Here is a 5,569-nt window from a genome sequence, read left to right as displayed (position 1 = left end):
AATCCTCTCCAACCTCACAGTGTATCAAACGATGCCTTGCATTCCTCCATTCCCATATTTAATATATTGATGTCCTCAGCAATCAAATTAAATCGCAAACATCACCAAAAATAAAACTTTCTGCACGTACTAGGAAGAAGATGATCATGAATGTCATAGAAGTTAGAAAAGTTAGCTCAAAAAATTGTCAGGGTACTAAATTCAACATCTCCTATTTATTCAAAATAAACTAAAAGTAATAACGACGGAAAACTAAAATTAAATTAACCGAAAGCCGAAAATTATTGGGTTGTCTCCCAACAACCACTTGTTTAACGTCACGAGCCTAACGTACCTCTTTGTGATCATGATGGTTGGAAACATGGGCTCAGTAATGACTTTACCCCCTCAGTCAAATAAAATGCACTTCCATAATACTCCTATTCATATGGATGAGATAAAGTAGCTTCAAGAACTCTAAACTTAGCTTTTACATGTTTTCCCTTGATCCTAGGTTTTTTCATCTTAATCTTTGGTTTGCATTCTTCATATGGTTGAGTAGACTTCTCCTTGTGTTCTTCCCCATCTCTCTTTTCATCAATAAAGCAAACTTGGTCTTGAGGTTGAGCTATAGGCGGTGGAACTACTTTCTCGAAAACTTTGAATATTGCTCGCTCTCTTGACACCCTAAAGATTAACTCACCCTTAGGTACATGAATCAACGCTCCTGAGATTGCTAAGAAGGGTCTCCCAAAGATCATAGGAACAATAACATCTTTTTCTATATCAAGGATAACAAAGTTAACAGGAATGATAAATTTGTCTACCTTGACTAGTATATATTATATAATGCCATAAGCTTGCTTTGTGAAGCGGTCATCCAGTTGCAATATTGTCCTAGCGGTCATCCAGTATATCTTATAACAGGAATCTGCTGTTTGAGTCTCTGTGGATAAGAAGCTCGCGCATAAGGTGACTTCCTAAGGCTTGTCTTGCTTCTCTTGAGATTCCTTCCTTTTAACTTTTTCTTGAGTGGCCTTCCTTCCTATAGTATCCTCAACCTCTTCCTTCTCGTTTTCTTCAACATTGGAATCAATAGCATTCTTCTTATCCTCAGAAGATTTCGTTATAGGCTGGATCATTTTCCCACTTCTGGTAGTAATAGTATTGCAGTGTTCCCTTAGATTGATAATTGTGTCACTAGGACAAATGCCTTGACTCCTCTTAGCCAATTGTCGTGATAGCTGCCCAATTTGGTTCTCCAAATTTCTTATTGATGCTTCCTGGTTGTTAAAAAAGAATATGGTCTCTTGCGTGAATGCAATTGTCTCATTTTTTAAGGTGTCGGTACCTTGCATGTAGTCAATAGTAGTCCTTATAAGTTGCAAAAGCGCTTTTTCTAACTCTGAAGTATTGTTCTGCTGAGGAGGGGGTGGTAACAACTGCTATGGTGATTTGTATGAAAAGCCTAGATGATTCTTCCATTTGGGATTGTATGTATCACCATAGGGATTATTCTGGTTCTTGTGGGTTCTCTATATAGTTGACTTGAGCTGGGTCTGTCCCCCAAAAGCATCACAATTGCTACTAAAATTGTTGCATTCCCAATACTCACAAATTGGAAGATGTGCTTGAATAGCAGAAACTTGATATCTCTCAAACAGATTGATGAGTTTTGCTATTTGTTGAGACGAGACTTTTTGCTAGGCCAACATTGCATCATTATTTTCCAGTTGAATGACTCTTTTCTTAGGTTGTGTGGGAGCACTTTCATTTTCTAATGAATCTATAGGCTCCAATTATTCTAATGCTTGAGTTGAGTTTTCTGTCTCAACGAACCTTCTACAACAACATTAACGAACATTTTAGAAGAAAAGGTTAAAAAATTAAAGAAGATGTGCACTTTCTGTCCAATAGATAGCTCATATTGCGAGCATCTCCTAAGCAAAACTTTAAATCTTTCCCATACAGAACACAGAGACTCTTCTTCCTGTTAGGTAAAGTTGGTGATCTTATTCACCATCTTATTGTACTTAACCATTGGAAAGAATTTAGCCAAGGACTTAACTGTTAGATCATCCTAAGAGTTGATACTGCTGTAGGCTGTTGATTCAACCAACTTGGTGTCTTGTCTTTCAATGAAAATTGGAACAACCTTGATGGAAAGCGTCATCAGACACGCCATTCATCTTTACAGTATCACAAATAAAAAAGAATTTATCAAGATAAAGGTGGGTCTTCCACATCGCCTCCTCCAAATTGATTATGTTGGACCAATTTAAGTAGTGATGGCATATCAAAATTATTTGCAGCAATTGTTAGTCTTATAATGCTTGATGTGACCTTAGTGAAGTTTATAGTCATGAATGCATCCATCACCTATTTATGGGGAGGATTATTGTCTGCTATCGTGGCTACCACTATTGACAATGAACTAAGAGCTTCTTGATGTCTTCTTTCCCTTGTAATGATGTCAAAAACTTGTAGCAAACTCGGCAAGTGCGTGTACGAGAAATAAAGTGTATAAGTACGAGATCGTTCCCACGAGGATTAAATTTGAACCATTAATTTTGCTATTTACGCTTATGTTGGATAATTAATCATGAATATTATATGAAAACTAAACTAAATAACTAACAAAAACGTAAAAGTTAGATTACTTGACAATCAAGAAATGTAGCTAGGGTTTCGATTTCCACCGATCTCCCCATTATGTTATGAATTAAACCTTTAACAAAACGTCTTTTTCATATCGCCAATCAATTTCCCTAAGTTAATTAAGACGCAATCCCTTGAAATCCTAATTCTTTACTGTCTTTAATAAATCCCAGTTCCTCATTTATTCTTCAAAGAAAATAAGCATTAAATCCAAGAATCTTAAAGATTGTATTATTCCTATGTCTATCCCTAAAATCATAAGAATTAACGATGAATTTACCATGCATGGTTCATGTACCAACATCACTATTGTCATACACTCACCCTAGCTCAATATACAAGATCAAACTCATAGAAGGCATGAAAAAATAAAAAATGCATTCAACATAAAAAGGAAATTTGACATTAAAGATTATTCAAAAGATAAATCTTTGATTGGGTTATTCTGATTTCTCTTATTGTACCAAATCGAATTCACTTGGGCTAACTTCGGTGCTCCTATAATATCACACTCGCTACTAGCATGCTTACCTCCACAAACTTCACAAATTGCTGGTGGAGTATTGACTGCAGAAACTTGGAATGTTGCGAATTGGTTTGAGCTTCCAATTGTTGTTGTCGTCTCTTGTTTATCTGCATTATTTGCTCATTTTGAGCCAACAACGTATTATAGCCCTCTAACTGCATGATCCGTGCTTTTATCTGCTGCACTAGAGCATTATCAAACTCCTGAGATGCCAAAGACTCAAGTAACTCAAGTGCTTCTTCTAGAGTCTTGGATTTAAGAGATCCTCCAACTGCAGCATTAACCATCAATCTTGAAGCATGAGTCATTCTAGTAAAAAAAATTTGAGCTTGTTCCCAAATCTTAAGTCCATGTTATGGGTACTTCTTGAGTAATCCTTTAAATCTCTCATACGCTTTATAAAGCGACTCATTTTCCTTCTGAGTATAGCAGGAAATATCAGCCTTAAGCTTAGCTAATTCGGATGAAGGGAAGAATTGAGCTAGAAACTTTGTCGACAAATTATCCCAAGTAGTAATGTTCCCCTGAGGTAGTGCCTGTAACCAGCTTCTGGCTATATATTCAATGAGAATGGAAATATCCTTAGTAAAATAGCATCTCGAGGAACTCTGTTCATCTTCAAAGTATCACATAACAACAAGAAATTCTCCAAGTGAAGATGAGGATCCTCTGCACCTCCTCCACCAAATTGCTCACCTTGGATCAGCTGCAGTAGTGATGGCTTGATTCAAAGTTGTTTGCATCCATTGGCGGCCTCACAACACTTGCAGTAGGCGAAACTCTGGATGGAGTCATATAATCTCCCAGTGTCCTTAGAGGAGGTGGTGGTCGATTTTTGCCATGATCTCTTCCTCCAATATATAGGAACTTGATGCTTTTTGCTGTCTTTTTTCCTTGCGATCTTTCTATTTGTTTTTGCAATTTTCTCTATCTCTGGATCAAACTGTAAAGACCTAGTGACAATGGTACCTCGAATAAATCGAAAAATAAAATAAAGACAAACAAAATAGCAAAAATTAAATTAAATAACAAAAAATAAAGGTCCAATCTAAAGTGCTTATAGTTATTATTAATGTTGAAATAGACTAATCCCTGACAACAGCGCCAAAAACTTGTTACGACTTCGCCAAGTGCACCTGTAACACCCCGTGTATACCCGGTTTGTTAACATATCATCGTATTAAGCTGCGCTTAATTAAAAATGCAGAATATCTTTTTCTTTTCAATTATGACGCCATTAAAATTAGCCAAGTTGATTACTTAACCATTTTAATAAAATATCGCCTTTATGTAAATTGCAAATAAACATCTAACTGGAATACCTCATAACATAGATAAAGTGAGTATCTAAGATCACAGTTCTACAACACGTAGTCCGGACAATATCCTGATACATTAATACAACTCCAAAAGAAACAAGACATAACCAAGTCTATATGGCATGGACAATCCCCATGCTCACCAAATCAACAACATAGCCAACAAAGTCTCAGCATAGAAATCCATAACTGAAGCTAAAATCATAAAGCAGTAAATAAGATCCAGCATCCAACATAATTGTCATAACAGCAAGTAATCAGCTAAGCAGCATAAATAAGTATCAACTAAGCTCTAGCCTTCTGCCACTAGAGGTATCAACCCCCTGGTTACCTGAACCTGAAATAAACATTCCCCAAACGTGGGGTGAGATCTCTAAACCAGAAATCTCAGTAAGACAAGGGGTCCTCAAGGATCTTCCACCCCAATTTCACTTACATGTGCAATATAAGTTCTAAAAGCAGTATATCAGTATAAGTTCCAAAACTATGCAGTGCAGCAAATATTCATGACATGTGTGTTATAACTATTCTACTGGCCAGAGAAATGCAAGAATACGTCTATTACCTACAGATAGTACAAGGAACAGCGCTTGCACCTCACCCACAGCCTCACCATATTGTATGTATTACATACTCAGGCTTACCGTATAGGTGGAACACCACATGCATATCATAAAGGCACTAGCATATAACAGCTCAATAGCATTTCTAAAACATCAAAAGCATGTAACACAACATGCATATAACCATACCCCCATGGGACATGGTGGAACCACAACATGGCTAAACCGAGGACACGAAAGCTTACCTTGCACTCTCTCAATCCAATGCCAAGAGTCCAATCAAAGCTCAAAGCCCAAAACACAGCAGATCACAATCTGATGTAGGACCAGCAAGCATATCAATAACATAGCTCCAAAGCATAAACATAAAGACTACGTTTTTTCCTTTTACGTTTTACGTCTTAAGGCTTCCCACAAAGCCACAAGCCCTTAAACACTTAGGTTTTGACTTAGATAATCTATCATAGAAGTACCACTTCATCAAACTAAGGTCCACAAACCCAAACAAGACCTCTGTATGAACA

The 5,569-nt window shown here is 36.9% G+C and overlaps 1 non-coding gene across 1 annotated transcript; it reads left to right on the top strand.

The window, feature by feature from the left end:
* Nucleotides 1-3,508: 3,508 nt before the first annotated feature.
* On the top strand, nucleotides 3,509-3,615 carry LOC133291575 (small nucleolar RNA R71). Its single transcript, XR_009748814.1, has one exon. It is a non-coding gene; the product is annotated as a small nucleolar RNA R71 (small nucleolar RNA).
* Nucleotides 3,616-5,569: the final 1,954 nt, after the last annotated feature.

The sequence above is a fragment of the Gastrolobium bilobum genome, unplaced genomic scaffold, assembly GCF_033153095.1.
Source record: "Gastrolobium bilobum isolate Gb01-03AN ecotype WA unplaced genomic scaffold, APGP_CSIRO_Gbil_v1 utg104670, whole genome shotgun sequence".
Lineage (NCBI taxonomy): Eukaryota > Viridiplantae > Streptophyta > Magnoliopsida > Fabales > Fabaceae > Gastrolobium > Gastrolobium bilobum.
This window is presented reverse-complemented; position numbering and strand designations above follow the sequence as displayed.